General features: G+C 56.3%; 1 protein-coding gene across 2 annotated transcripts in view; it reads left to right on the top strand.

The window, feature by feature from the left end:
- Window positions 1-16,093, top strand: part of LOC142258178 (uncharacterized) — a 45,915-nt gene that overhangs the window by 3,603 nt on the left and 26,219 nt on the right. The gene's annotated exons all lie outside the window — the stretch shown is intronic.

The raw sequence follows: 16,093 nt of genomic DNA, 5'->3' as shown, positions 1-16,093 counted from the left end.
CATGTTGGAATTCAACATGACCAATCTTTTTGTCTTCGACACTAGAGGGAGCCCACAACATAGCCTTGTTGCTTCCTCACCACTAGATGGCGCCCACAACATAGACTTGTTGCATCCTCGCCGTTAGATGGCGCCCACAACATAGACCTGTTGCATGCTCATCATTAGAGGGAGCCCACAACATAGACTTGTTGCATCCTCGCCGTTAGAGGGAGCCCACAACATAGACCTGTTGCATCCTCACCACTAGAGGGAGCCCACAACATAGACCTGTTGCATCCTCACCACTAGAGGGAGCCCACAACATAGACTTGTTGCATCCTCGCCGTTAGAGGGAGCCCACAACATAGACCTGTTGCATCCTCACCACTAGAGGGAGCCCACAACATAGACCTGTTGCATCCTCACCACTAGAGGGAGCCCACAACATAGACCTGTTGCATCCTCACCACTAGAGGGAGCCCACAACATAGACCTGTTGCATCCTCACCACTAGAGGGAGCCCACAGCATAGACCTGTTGCATCCTCACCACTAGAGGGAGCCCACAGCATAGACCTGTTGCATCCTCCCCACTAGAGGGAGCCCACAACATAGACCTGTTGCATCCTCACCACTAGAGGGAGCCCACAACATAAACCTGTTGCATCCTCACCACTAGAGGGAGCCCACAATTTAAAGGGAACCTGTCACCAGGTTTTCCCCTATAACAGGGGTGGGGAACCTCCGGCCCGCGGGCCGTACGCGGCCCGCGACGACTTTTTCTACGTCCCCCGGGCTGATTCCCGGGGACTGCAGTGCTGGGGCGGCAGCCGCATCCTGGTGGCTGCTGGCCCTTTAAAACCCCACACAGCGCGTTCAATGCTGAACGCTGCATTTCCTTTACCTGAAAGACTACGTCCCCACGCTGGCACTGCCTACGTGAGGACGTACTTTGTAGGTGGGGTCGGCGTGAGGGGCGCTAAAATCAAAAGGAGAGGATTGACTGCCAATCATCCCACAGGTCTTACTGTGCCGAGCAGCGCTCTGTGCCCAGCGGTGGTGGCTCCCTGCCCGGCGGCGGATCCCTGTGCCCGGCGGTATCGGCGGCGGCTCCCTGTGCCCGGCTGTTTGCGGCGGCGGCTCCCTGTGCCCGGCTGTTTGCGGCGGCGGCTCCCTGTGCCCGGCGGTTTGCGGCGACGGCTCCCTGTGCCCGGCGGTTTGCGGCGACGGCTCCCTGTGCCCGGCGGCTACCTGTGCCCGGCGGTGGCTGCTCCTCTCTGTGCCCAGCGGCTCCCTGTGCCCAGCGGCGAAGGCGGCTGCTCCTCTCTGTACCCGGCGGCGGCTGCTGCTCTCTGTGCCCGGCGGCAGAGCCCTCCGTGCCCGCAGCCACCTCCAGCGCTCAATGATCCCAGCCTCCCCCAGTTCTCTAACTACATCCAAGCTCATCCGGGTCTGCCTGTGCCCCCAGCGCTCTGTACCTCCAGTGCTCTGTGCCCCTCTTTCTCCCCAGTGATCTGTGCCCCCCCCCACTGTTCTGTGCCTCCCTCCAGTCTCCCCAGCGCTCTGTACCTCCAGTGCTCTGTGCCCCTCTTTCTCCCCAGTGATCTGTGCCCCCCAATGTTCTGTGTCTCCCCAGTGATCTGTGCCCCCCCCCCGTCTCCCCAGTGATCTGTGCCCCCCCCCCCGTCTCCCCAGTGATCTGTGCCCCCCAGTGATCTGTGCCCCCCAGTGTTCTGTGCCCCCCCAGTCTCCCCAGTTATCTGTGCCCCCCCAGTGTTCTGTGCCCCTCAGTCTCCCCAGTTATCTGTGCCCCCCCCCAGTGTTCTGTGCCCCCCCAGTCTCCCCAGTGATCTGTGCCCCCACAGTGTTCTGTGCCCCCCCAGTCTCCCCAGTGATCTGTGCCCCCACAGTGTTCTGTGCCCCCCCAGTCTCCCCAGTGATCTATGCCCCCTAGTGATCTGTGCCCCCCTGTCTCCCCAGTGATCTGTGCACCCCTAGTCTCCCCAGTGATCTGTGCCCCCCCCAGTCTCCCCAGTGATCTGTGCCCCCCCCAGTCTCCCCAGTGATCTGTGCGCCCACCCCCAGTCTCCCCAGTGATCTGTGCGCCCACCCCCAGACTTCCCAGTGATCTGTGCCCCACCCCCAGTCTTCCCAGTGATCTGTGCCCCCCCCCCCCAGTCTTCCCAGTGATCTGTGCCCCCCCCCCCAGTCTTCCCAGTGATCTGTGCCCCCCCCCCCAGTCTTCCCAGTGATCTGTGCCCCCCCCCAGTCTCCCCAGTGATCTGTGCCCCCCCCCAGTCTCCCCAGTGATCTGTGCCCCCCCCAGACTTCCCAGTGATCTGTGCGCCCACCCCCAGACTTCCCAGTGATCTGTGCGCCCACCCCCAGACTTCCCAGTGATCTGTGCCCCCCCCCCCAGTCTTCCCAGTGATCTGTGCCCCCCCCCCCAGTCTTCCCAGTGATCTGTGCCCCCCCAGTCTCCCCAGTGATCTGTGCCCCCCCAGTGTTCTGTGCCCCCCCAGTCTCCCCAGTGATCTGTGCCCCCCCAGTGATCTGTGCCCCCCTGTCTCCCCAGTGATCTGTGCACCCCCAGTCTCCCCAGTGATCTGTGGCCCCCCAGTCTCCCCAGTGATCTGTGCCCCTCCCCAGTGATCTGTGCCCACCCAGTCTCCCCAGTGATCTGTGCCCCCCCAGTCTCCCCAGTGATCTGTGCCCCTCCCCAGTGATCTGTGCCCACCCAGTCTCCCCAGTGATCTGTGCCCCCCCAGTCTCCCCAGTGATCTGTGCCCCTCCCCAGTGATCTGTGCCCCCCCAGTCTCCCCAGTGATCTCTGTGCCCCGAGCCTCTCCCAGTTTTGTCTGTGCCTTCAGCCTCTCCCATCCTTCTCTGTGCCATCTGTGCCCCCAGCGTCCCCCTGATTTGTCTGTGCCTCCAGCCTCTCCCATCATTCTCTGTGCCCCCAGGGCTGTCTGTGTCCCTCCGGCATCCCCCAGGGCTGTTTGTCCCCGGCTATTTATATAACCCCAGCAATGTTTGTGCCCCCCAGCTATGTCTGTGTAACCCAGTGATGTGTATATACCCCCAGTGAAGTCTGTGCCGCCCAGTGATGTATGTATCCCCAGTGACGTCTATGCCCTACTGCTTCCCTAGTGATGTATATTCCTCCCAACCCTCCCCAGCAATGTATATGCCCCCCCAGCTATGTTTGTGCTCCCCATAAATGATGTATGTACCCCCCAGTGATGTCTATGCCCCCAGCCTCCCCAGTGATCTAGATTCCTCCCAACCCTCCCCTGTGATGTATATACAGCAGTCCCAGCCAACTCAAACCTGGAAAAGCAGTTGTGAAAAGCAAAAAGATCAACATCACCTAATATTACAGCTGCACCAAAGAGTACAAGCTCCAGCCGCCACAGTGAGTTAATTGTGTGACCAAATATATTAGGGTAATTTTCAAGTTGATAATTTTGTGCGGCCCCCGAAGGTTGGTAGAAATTTCCAAATGGCCCCCGGCAGAAAAAAGGTTCCCCACCCCTGCCCTATAAGCTTGAAATAGAAAAAGAAGGAATGTGCACCGCACTGCTTACCTATTGGAGGTAGTGTAGTAGTCCCGTTCCAAACACTATTCAGTGTGGCTCTTGCCTGATAATATTCTTGGCTTGCCGGGTATACCATGGGACTTTTTTCTGATCCTGATGGATAAATGAGTCACCTACCGAGGTGCTATTGCTCAGCTGAAGCCAGTAAATCCATAGAACAAAGGAAGACGGGCAGCACTCTCCGGTATTCTGGGGCTATTTTATTTTTCAATGCTGACAAGTGATACAGACATGTATATAAGAGCCCAGGCTGATCTGTTGTTCAGAAAAAACACCTTTATTATACTCCCCAAGAGGCAGTCGGGTCCGATGTGTGTTGCTGCTGCTCTGGGGTCCAGCGTCTCCTTTCTTCCATCCATTGCCGTCCTCCTTCCCAGCCTTGTGTGAAGACGTGTCCTATGTCATCCACACAGAGGCCTCAATGGCGCTCCTGCGCACCCGCACATTGGTGTGCCTGCTGAGGGCAGGCTGAGAAGGCGCTGACCTCAAGAGCAGCAACGACTATGGGCTCCGATCCCTTCCTAGGTAAGTATAATAAAGGTCTGCACTTATATACTGTATATAAGGGCTTACTGGTGGCTGCAGCCTGTAAGGCTGCTTTCACACATCCGGTTTGAGCACTGCGGCTCAATCCGGCTGTGCAACCTATGCAACGGATGCGGCGAAAACACTGCATCCTTTGCATAAGTTTTTACATGCGGCCGGTCCGTTTTTTTCCGGTTGCGGCACACTACTGAGCATGCGCAGTGGAAAAAACCGCATGCGGCGGCCGGATGCGTTTTTTCTTTGTCGCTCCATTGGGAGACCCAGACAATTGGGTGTATAGGCTATGCCTCCGGAGGCCGCACAAAGTATTACACTAAAAGTGTAAAGCCCCTCCCCTTCTGCCTATACATCCCACGGGCTCCTCAGTTGTTTTTATGCTTTGTGCGAAGGAGGCAGACATGCACGCACAGCTCCACAGATTAGTCAGCAGCTGCTGCTGACTGTCGGATGGAAGAAAAGTGGGCCCATATAGGGCCCCAGCATGCTCCCTTCTCACCCCACTCTTGTCGGCGGTGTTGTTAAGGTTGAGGTATCCATTGCGGGTACGGAGGCTGGAGCCCACATGCTGTTTTCCTTCCCCATCCCCCTTAGGGCTCTGGGTGAAGTGGGATCCTATCGGTCTCCAGGCACTGAGACCGTGCTTCATCCACAACTCCTGAGGAGCCTGCTGGATAGGAGCCGGGTATCGTTCAGGGACATGGCCCTGCTACTTGGAGGTACTCTGTGTCCCCGTGGGGACCGCGCACAGCAACACTCCAGCATTGCTGGGTGTGCTAGTGCACCGGGGACCGCGGCGCTGACCGGGTTAAATGTGCCATTACACACTCAGCGTCGCTGAGTGTGTTTGTGTATGGGGACTACCGCGCTGACCGCCGCTGCCATGGTTAACACTGCGGCGCGGCTGGGACTTGTAGTGCGCCGGGGACTTCCGCGCCGGCCGCGCTTATACGGCGGCCGCGCTTATTACTCGAGTCCCCGGCTTTTGCGGCCTAGTCTTTTTTCCTCCCGCCCCCAGCCCTGACAGGCAGGGGAAGGGCGGGACGCTGTACAGGACGAGCAGCAACGAGGGCTGGAGCATGCTTTGCATACTCCATCCCCCTCACTGTGCACAGTGGGGCACCAGTTCCCGCACTTTCTGGGTCACGCCCACGGCTCCCTCCTCTCCTCAGGACGCCGGCAGCCATTCCTGTCAGCTCCTCGGACGCTGCAGAGGGGGACAAATTCTGGGAGACCCAGGCAGGGATTCTGGTGGCCTCACAACCGCTTTAAGCGGGCGGTAAGCAGCACCTGTGGTGCTAGCCCCATTGTGCAGAAGTGTAATTATAAATTATATGTTTATGGTATACTAGAAGGTGGCCCGATTCTACGCATCGGGTATTCTAGAATTTACGTATTGTGTAGTTCATGTATGATTTTTGTTATATATATATATATATAGATGTTGTTGCGTGTAGTTACCAAGTGTTTGTGTAGGGGCTGTACATGTTCTGGGTGTTGTCTGGGTGTAGCGGGGGGGTCGTTATTTGTGGAGCGCTGTGTGTCTGTAGCGTTGTGTGTGTGTGTTGCGCGGTTTGTGTGGGTGTGTGTTTTGGGGGGAGGTATGTTTTGTGCAATGTGTGTGTTGTGCGGTATGTGCGTATATTTGTCTGTGCCGCGGTGTTTGTGTGTTGGGTGTTGTGTGTCTGCGGCGTTGTCTGTGTGTGTGGGTGTCTGTGTAGGGTGGTGTTTGTGGTTCCCAGTGTGTGTGTGGTGTGTTGTGCAGTGCGTGTGTGGCAGTGTGTGTGTGTGTTTTGGGGGGAGGTGTGCACCCCCCATCGTGGTCCACCCCCCATCGTGCTCCATCCCCCATGCTGCGCACCCCCCCATCGTGCTCCATCCCCACTCCCCGTCGTGCTCCATCCCCTATGCTGCGCATTCCCCATCGTGCTCCATCCCCCATGCTGCGCACTCCCCATCGTGCTCCATCCCCCATGCTGCGCACTCCCCATCGTGCTCCATCCCCCATGCTGCACACTCCCCATCGTGCTCCATCCCCCATGCTGCACACTCCCCATCGTGCTCCATCCCCCATGCTGCGCATTCCCCATCGTGCTCCATCCCCCATGCTGCGCACTCCCCATCGTGCTCCATCCCCCATGCTGCACACTCCCCATCGTGCTCCATCCCCTATGCTGCGCATTCCCCATCGTGCTCCATCCCCCATGCTGCGCATTCCCCATCGTGCTCCATCCCCCATGCTGCGCATTCCCCATCGTGCTCCATCCCCCATGCTGCGCATTCCCCATCGTGCTCCATCCCCCATGCTGCGCATTCCCCATCGTGCTCCATCCCCCATGCTGCGCATTCCCCATCGTGCTCCATCCCCCATGCTGCGCATTCCCCATCGTGCTCCATCCCCCATGCTGCGCATTCCCCATCGTGCTCCATCCCCCATGCTGCGCATTCCCCATCGTGCTCCATCCCCCATGCTGCGCATTCCCCATCGTGCTCCATCCCCCATGCTGCGCATTCCCCATCGTGCTCCATCCCCCATGCTGCGCACCCCCCATCGTGCTCCATCCCCCATGCTGCGCACCCCCCATCGTGCTCCATCCCCCATGCTGCGCACCCCCCATCGTGCTCCATCCCCGTGCTGCACACTCCCCATCGTGCTCCATCCCCCATGCTGCGCACTCCCCATCGTGGTCCATGCCCCATGCTGTGCACCCCCCATCGTGCTCCACAGTCACACATCAGACAGTAAACACGCACACATATGATCGCATACACTCACACACACCCCACTTCTCCCTGTGCCCACCGGTGGGCGGTCCCAGCAGCTGTGCTGCACGCCGTGCTCCTCTGCCGACACTCACAGATCCGATCGCATACACTCACATACACACACTGACGATATCGCACATACGCGCTGACACACTCACAACATCCGGAGATACCACATGCTTCCGGCCATGTGATCCTCCAGCAGGTCCTGGAAGCTCACAGCACAGTATCGCCGCCGAGAAGCAAGCGATATCACGGGATGTTGTGAGTATGTGGATGCGATCTGATGTGTGTGTGAGGTGTGTGTGAGAGTGAGTGTGATCTGATGTGTGTGTGTGTGTGTGTCTATTCTTATGTGTGTGTGAGGTGTGTGTGTTCCGCCGCTGCAGGACGTGGATGCGATCTGATGTGTGTGTGAGGTGTGTGTGTTCCGCCGCTGCAGGACGTGGATGCGGTCTGAGTGTCAGTCTGATTCTGAGTGTGTGTGTGAGTGTGTGTGTGAGTGTGTGTGTGTGAGTGTGTGTGTGAGTGTGTGTGTGAGTGTGTGTGTGAGTGTGTGTGTGAGTGTGTGTGTGAGTGTGTGTGTGAGTGTGTGTGTGAGTGTGTGTGTGAGTGTGTGTGTGTGTGTGTGTGTGTGAGTGTGCGTGTGAGTGTGCGTGTGAGTCTGAGTCTGATTGTGCGTGTGAGTCTGAGTGTGAATGTGCATGTGAGTCTGAGTCTGAGTGTGAGTGTGAGTCTGAGTATGAGTGGCGGCCAATCTGTGCGGGGGGGGGGCGGACCCGAGGCGAGGCGAGCGGCCAATCCGTGCGGGGGGAGGAGCCGAGGCGAGGCGAGCGGCCAATCCGTGCGGGGGGCGGGGCCATGGCGAGCCCAGCGGCCAATCAGCTTTGTGTCACCGTAAGGACACAATTTTGGAGCATGACAGACAGACAGACAGACAGAATAAGGCAATTATATATATATAGATACTTTACACTGTATAGTGCACAGTTGATTTTTGGCTATATACCCTATTGTGTTGCTCAGGGAAGACAATAGCATGGCGCCCACAAAAGGCAGGGGTGCCAAAACACAGGCTTACTATGCTGCCTGCGCCGCATGTACGACGCCGCTACCGGCAGGTTCCACTGACCCTCATTGTGTGCACTGCTCGGCCCCTGCTGCACTTGCTCAGCCGGAGCCTCTGCTAAGAGGGGCCCAGGGGGAGCCACCTGCTGACACTATCCAGGTGACAGGGACGGAGTTTGCAGTCTTTACGGATAAACTCTCTGAAACTATGGCTAAGATACTAGAAGCCTTGCAGTCCAGACCGGTATCTCAGCACAGGGACACTGTTGAATCATTGTTCCCTGGCCCCCCTCAGTTGGACCAACAATGTCCCCCGGGGGTATCTCATAGATCCCAGGCTGGTGGCTCTGACACGGACCCCAGCCCCAGACCGATTAAGCGAGCTCGCTTGGAAATTCCCTCGACATCATCATGTTGTTCAGGGTCTCAGCGGGGGGAATCTCTGGTTGACGCGGAGACAGCTGATCAGGATTCTGATCCTGAGGCCGCTCTCAATCTTGATACTCCGGACGGGGACGCCATAGTGAACGATCTTATTGCGTCCATCAATCAAATGTTGGATATTTCTCCCTCAGCTCCTCCGGTGGAGGAGTCAGCTTCTCAGCAGGAGAAATTCCGTTTCAGGTTTCCCAAGCGTACACCGAGTATGTTTCTGGACCACTCTGATTTCAGAGAGGCAGTCCAGAATCACCATGATTGTCCAGATAAGCGTTTTTCTAAGCGCCTTAAGGATACACGTTATCCCTTTCCCCCTGACGTGGTCAAAGGTTGGACTCAGTGTCCCAAGGTGGATCCTCCAATCTCCAGACTGGCAGCTAGATCCATACTTGCAGTGGAAGATGGGGCCTCGCTCAAAGATGCCACTGACAGGCAGATGGAGCTCTGGTTGAAATCCATCTATGAAGCTATCGGCGCTTCTTTTGCCCCAGCATTCGCAGCCGTATGGGCGCTACAAGCTATCTCAGCAGGTCAAGCGCAAATTGACGCAGCCACACGCACGTCCGCGCCGCAGGTGGCGTCCATAACTGCTCAGACGTCGGCATTTGCGTCTTACGCTATTAATGCTGTCCTGGACTCTGCGAGCCGTACGGCGGTTGCATCCGCCAATTCGGTGGTACTCCGCAGGGCCTTGTGGCTACGGGAATGGAAGGCAGATTCTGCTTCCAAAAAGCGCTTAACCAGTTTGCCAATTTCTGGCGACAGGCTGTTTGGCGAGCGTCTGGATGAAATCATCAAACAATCCAAGGGAAAGGATACATACTTACCCCAGCCCAAACCGAACATACCCCAACAGAGGAGGGGGCAGTCGAGGTTTCGGTCCTTTCGGGGCGCGGGCAGGTCCCAATTCTCCTCGTCCAAAAGGCCTCAGAAAGATCAAAGAAACTCTGATTCATGGCGGTCTAAGTCACGTCCTAAAAAGACCACCGGAGGTGCCGCTACCAAAGCGGCTTCCTCATGACTTTCGGCCTCCAATCCGCATCCTCGGTCGGTGGCAGGCTCTCCCGCTTTTGCGACACCTGGCTGCCACGGGTAAAAGACCGTTGGGTGAGAGACATTTTGTCTCACGGTTACAAGATAGAGTTCACCTCTCGTCCCCCGACTCGATTTTTCAGGTCATCCCCGCCTCCCGAGCGAGCCGAGGCTCTTCTGCAGGCGCTGGGCACTCTGAAGGCAGAAGGAGTGGTGGTCCCTGTTCCTCTTCAGCAACAGGGTCACGGTTTTTACTCCAACCTGTTTGTGGTCCCAAAGAAGGACGGGTCTTTCCGTCCTGTCCTGGACCTGAAACTGCTCAACAAACACGTAAAGACCAGGCGGTTCCGGATGGAATCCCTCCGCTCCGTCATCGCCTCAATGTCCCAAGGAGATTTCCTTGCATCGATCGATATCAAAGATGCTTATCTCCACGTACCGATTGCTCCAGAGCACCAGCGCTTCTTGCGCTTCGCCATAGGAGACGAACACCTGCAGTTCGTGGCACTGCCGTTCGGCCTGGCAACAGCCTCACGGGTTTTCACCAAGGTTATGGCTACTGTAGTAGCGGTCCTCCACTCTCAGGGTCACTCGGTGATCCCTTACTTGGACGATCTGCTGATCAAGGCACCCTCTCAAGAGGCATGCCAACACAGCCTCGACGCTACTCTGGAGACTCTCCAGAGTTTCGGGTGGATCATCAATTTTCCAAAGTCAAATCTGACACCGGCCCAATCGCTGACATATCTTGGCATGGAGTTTCATACCCTCTCAGCGATAGTGAAGCTTCCGCTGATCAAGCAGCGTTCACTACAGAAAGGGGTACAATCTCTCCTTCAAGGTCAGGCACACCCCTTGAGGCGCCTCATGCACTTCCTGGGGAAGATGGTGGCAGCAATGGAGGCAGTCCCTTTCGCGCAGTTTCACCTGCGTCCTCTTCAATGGGACATCCTACGCAAATGGGACAGGAAGCCGACGTCCCTCGACAGGAACGTCTCTATCTCTCAGGCGACCAAAGCTTCCCTTCGGTGGTGGCTTCTTCCCACTTCATTATCGAAGGGGAAATCCTTCCTACCCCCATCCTGGGAGGTGGTCACGACGGACGCGAGTCTGTCAGGGTGGGGAGCGGTTTTTCTCCACCACAGGGCTCAGGGTACGTGGACCCAGCAAGAGTCCTCACTTCAGATCAATGTTCTGGAAATACGGGCAGTGTACCTTGCCCTGAAAGCGTTCCAGCAGTGGCTGGAAGACAAGCAGATCCGAATTCAGTCGGACAATTCCACAGCGGTGGCATACATCAACCACCAAGGCGGCACACGCAGTCGGCAAGCCTTCCAGGAAGTCCGGCGGATTTTGATGTGGGTGGAAGCCACGGCTTCCACCATCTCTGCAGTTCACATCCCAGGCGTGGAAAACTGGGAAGCAGATTATCTCAGTCGCCAGGGCATGGATGCAGGGGAATGGTCCCTTCACCCGGACGTGTTTCAGGAGATCTGTTGCCGCTTGGGGGTGCCGGACGTCGACCTCATGGCGTCCCGGCACAACAACAAGGTACCGACGTTCATGGCACGGTCTCAAGATCCCAGAGCTATGGCGGCAGACGCCTTAGTTCAGGATTGGTCGCAGTTTCAGCTCCCTTATGTGTTTCCTCCGCTGGCACTGTTGCCCAGAGTCTTACGCAAGATCAGGGCCGACTGCCGCCGCGTCATCCTCGTCGCTCCAGACTGGCCGAGGAGGTCGTGGTACCCGGATCTGTGGCATCTCACGGTCGGCCAACCGTGGGCACTACCAGACCGACCAGACTTGCTGTCTCAAGGGCCGTTTTTCCATCTGAATTCTGCGGCCCTCAACCTGACTGTGTGGCCATTGAGTCCTGGATCCTAGCGTCTTCAGGATTATCTCAAGAGGTCATTGCCACTATGAGACAGGCTAGGAAACCAACGTCCGCCAAGATCTACCACAGGACGTGGAAAATTTTCCTGTCATGGTGCTCTGCTCAGGGTTTTTCGCCCTGGCCTTTTGCCTTGCCCACTTTTCTGTCCTTCCTTCAATCTGGACTGGAAAAGGGTTTGTCGCTCGGCTCCCTTAAGGGACAAGTCTCAGCGCTCTCTGTGTTTTTCCAGAAGCGCCTAGCCAGACTTCCACAGGTACGCACGTTCCTGCAGGGGGTTTGTCACATCGTTCCTCCTTACAAGCGGCCGTTAGAACCCTGGGATCTGAACAGGGTGCTGATGGTTCTTCAGAAACCACCATTCGAGCCAATGAGGGATATTTCTCTCTCACGCCTTTCGCAGAAAGTGGTTTTCCTAGTAGCAGTCACTTCTCTTCGGAGAGTGTCTGAGCTAGCAGCGTTGTCGTGCAAAGCCCCTTTCCTGGTGTTTCACCAGGACAAGGTGGTTCTGCGTCCGGTTCCGGAATTTCTCCCCAAGGTGGTATCCCCCTTTCATCTCAATCAGGATATCTCCTTACCCTCTTTTTGTCCTCATCCAGTTCACCAATGTGAAAGGGATTTGCATTTGTTGGATCTGGTGAGAGCACTCAGACTCTACATTTCTCGTACGGCGCCCCTGCGCCGCTCGGATGCACTCTTTGTCCTTGTCGCTGGCCAGCGTAAAGGGTCACAGGCTTCCAAATCAACCCTGGCTCGGTGGATCAAGGAGCCAATTCTCGAAGCTTACCGTTCTGCTGGGCTTCCGGTTCCCTCAGGGCTGAAGGCCCATTCTACCAGAGCCGTGGGCGCGTCCTGGGCTTTGAGGCACCAGGCTACGGCTCAGCAGGTGTGTCAGGCGGCTACCTGGTCGAGCCTGCACACTTTCACGAAACACTATCAGGTGCATACCTATGCTTCGGCGGATGCCAGCCTAGGTAGACGAGTCCTTCAGGCGGCGGTTGCCCACCTGTAGGAAGGAGCCGTTTTACGGCTCTATTACGAGGTATTATTTTACCCACCCAGGGACTGCTTTTGGACGTCCCAATTGTCTGGGTCTCCCAATGGAGCGACAAAGAAGAAGGGAATTTTGTTTACTTACCGTAAATTCCTTTTCTTCTAGCTCCAATTGGGAGACCCAGACAATTGGGTGTATAGCTTCTGCCTCCGGAGGCCACACAAAGTATTACACTTAAAAGTGTAACCCCTCCCCTCTGCCTATACACCCTCCCGTGCATCACGGGCTCCTCAGTTTTGGTGCAAAAGCAAGAAGGAGGAAAAGTTATAAATTGGTTTAAAGTAAATTCAATCCGAAGGAATTTCGGAGAACTGAAACCATTCAACATGAACAACATGTGTACACAAAGAACAACAGCCCGAAGGGAACAGGGGCGGGTGCTGGGTCTCCCAATTGGAGCTAGAAGAAAAGGAATTTACGGTAAGTAAACAAAATTCCCTTCTTCTTTGTCGCTCCATTGGGAGACCCAGACAATTGGGACGTCCAAAAGCAGTCCCTGGGTGGGTAAAGTAAAACCTCGTAATAGAGCCGTAAAACGGCCCCTTCCTACAGGTGGGCAACCGCCGCCTGAAGGACTCGCCTACCTAGGCTGGCATCTGCCGAAGCATAGGTATGCACCTGATAGTGTTTCGTGAAAGTGTGCAGGCTCGACCAGGTAGCTGCCTGACACACCTGCTGAGCCGTAGTCTGGTGCCTCAAAGCCCAGGACGCGCCCACGGCTCTGGTAGAATGGGCCCTCAGCCCTGAGGGAACCGGAAGCCCAGAAGATCGGTAAGCTTCGAGAATTGGTTCCTTGATCCACCGAGCCAGGGTTGATTTGGAAGCCTGTGACCCTTTACGCTGGCCAGCGACAAGGACAAAGAGTGCATCCGAGCGGCGCAGGGGCGCCGTACGAGAAATGTAGAGTCTGAGTGCTCTCACCAGATCCAACAAATGCAAATCCCTTTCACATTGGTGAACTGGATGAGGACAAAAAGAGGGTAAGGAGATATCCTGATTGAGATGAAAGGGGGATACCACCTTAGGGAGAAATTCCGGAACCGGACGCAGAACCACCTTGTCCTGGTGAAACACCAGGAAAGGGGCTTTGCATGACAGCGCTGCCAGCTCAGACACTCTCCGAAGTGATGTGACTGCTACTAGGAAGACCACTTTCTGCGAAAGGCGTGAGAGAGAAACATCCTTCATTGGCTCGAAAGGTGGTTTCTGAAGAGCCATCAGCACCCTGTTCAGATCCCAGGGTTCTAACGGCCGCTTGTAAGGAGGGACTATGTGACAAACCCCCTGCAGGAACGTGCGTACCTGTGGAAGTCTGGCTAGGCGCTTCTGAAAAAACACAGAGAGCGCTGAGACTTGTCCCTTAAGGGAGCCGAGCGACAAACCTTTTTCCAATCCGGATTGAAGGAAGGAAAGAAAAGTGGGCAAGGCAAATGGCCAGGGAGAAAAACCCTGATCAGAGCACCAAGATAAGAATATCCTCCACGTCCTGTGGTAGATCTTGGCGGACGTTGGTTTCCTAGCCTGTCTCATAGTGGCAATGACCTCATGAGATAACCCTGAAGACGCTAGGATCCAGGACTCAATGGCCACACAGTCAGGTTGAGGGCCGCAGAATTCAGATGGAAAAACGGCCCTTGAGACAGCAAGTCTGGTCGGTCTGGTTAGTGCCCACGGTTGGCCCACCGTGAGATGCCACAGATCCGGGTACCACGACATCCTCGGCCAGTCTGGAGCGACGAGGATGGCGCGGCAGCAGTCGGACCTCATCTTGCGTAACACTCTGGGCAACAGTGCCAGAGGAGGAAACACATAAGTGAGTTGAAACTGCGACCAATCCTGAACTAAGGCGTCTGCCGCCAGAGCTCTGTGATCTTGAGACCGTGCCATGAATGTCGGGACCTTGTTGTTGCGCCGGGACGCCATTAGGTCGACGTCCGGCATCCCCCAGCGGCAACAGATCTCCTGAAACACGTCCGGGTGAAGGGACCATTCCCCTGCGTCCATGCCCTGGCGACTGAGAAAGTCTGCTTCCCAGTTTTCTACGCCCGGGATGTGAACTGCGGATATGGTGGAGGCTGTGGCTTCCACCCATAGCAGAATCCGCCGGACTTCCAGGGAGGATTGCCGACTGCGTGTTCCGCCTTGGTGGTTGATGTATGCCACCGCTGTGGAGTTGTCCGACTGAATTCGGATCTGCTTGCCTTCCAGCCACGGCTGGAACGCCTTTAGGGCAAAATACACTGCCCGTATCTCCAGAACATTGATCTGAAGGGAGGACTCTGGCTGAGTCCAAGTACCCTGAGCCCTGTGGTGGAGAAAGACCGCTCCCCACCCTGACAGGCTCGCGTCCGTCGTGACCACCGCCCAGGATGGGGGCAGGAAGGATTTCCCCTTCGACAGAGAAGTGGGAAGAAGCCACCACTGAAGGGAAGCCTTGGCTGCCCGAGAAAGGGTGACGTTCCTGTCGAGGGACGTCGACTTCCTGTCCCATTTGCGGAGAATGTCCCATTGAAGTGGACGCAGATGAAACTGCGCAAAAGGAACTGCCTCCATTGCTGCTACCATCTTCCCTAGGAAGTGCATGAGGCGCCTCAAGGGGTGTGACTGGCCTTGAAGGAGAGATTGCACCCCTGTCTGTAGTGAACGCTGTTTGTCCAGCGGAAGCTTCACTATCGCTGAGAGAGTATGAAACTCCATGCCAAGATATGTCAGTGATTGGGCCGGTGTCAAATTTGACTTTGGAAAATTGATGATCCACCCGAAACTCTGGAGAGTCTCCAGAGCAATGTTCAGGCTGTGTTGGCATGCCACTTGAGAGGGTGCCTTGACCAGGAGATCGTCTAAGTAAGGGATCACCGAGTGTCCCTGAGAGTGCAGAACTGCTACTACTGTTGCCATGACCTTGGTGAAGACCCGTGGGGCTGTCGCCAGGCCGAAAGGCAGTGCCACGAACTGAAGGTGTTCGTCCCCTATGGCGAAACGCAGGAAGCGCTGATGCTCTGGAGCAATCGGTACGTGGAGATAAGCATCTTTGATGTCGATTGATGCTAGGAAATCTCCTTGGGACATTGAGGCGATGACGGAGCGGAGCGATTCCATCCGGAACCGCCTGGTTTTTACGTGTTTGTTGAGCAGTTTTAGGTCCAGAACAGGACGGAAGGATCCGTCCTTTTTCGGCACCACGAACAAGTTGGAGTAAAAACCGTGACCCTGTTGCTGAACAGGAACAGGGATCACCACTCCTTCTGCCTTCAGAGTGCACACCGCCTGAAGAAGAGCATCGGCTCGCTCGGGGGGCGGAGATGTTCTGAAAAATCGAGTCGGAGGACGAGAGCTGAACTCTATCCTGTAACCGTGAGACAGAATGTCTCTCACCCAACGGTCTTTTACCTGAGGCAGCCAGGCGTCGCAAAAGCGGGAAAGCCTGCCACCGACCGAGGATGCGGTGTGAGGAGGCCGAAAGTCATGAGGAGGCCGCTTTGGGAGCGGTTGCTCCGGCGGTCTTTTTAGGACGTGACTTAGACCGCCATGAATCGGAGTTCCTCTGATCCTTCTGAGGCCTTTTGGACGAGGAGAATTGAGACCTGCCCGCGGACCGAAAGGACCGAAACCTCGATTGTACCTTCCGTTGTTGAGGTCTGTTTGGTTTGGACTGGGGTAAGGATGAGTCCTTTCCCTTAGATTGTTTAATGATTTCATCCAATCGCTCACCAAACAGGCG

The sequence above is a fragment of the Anomaloglossus baeobatrachus genome, chromosome 12 (assembly GCF_048569485.1).
Source record: "Anomaloglossus baeobatrachus isolate aAnoBae1 chromosome 12, aAnoBae1.hap1, whole genome shotgun sequence".
In the NCBI taxonomy this organism is placed as follows: Eukaryota; Metazoa; Chordata; class Amphibia; order Anura; family Aromobatidae; genus Anomaloglossus; species Anomaloglossus baeobatrachus.
This window is presented reverse-complemented; position numbering and strand designations above follow the sequence as displayed.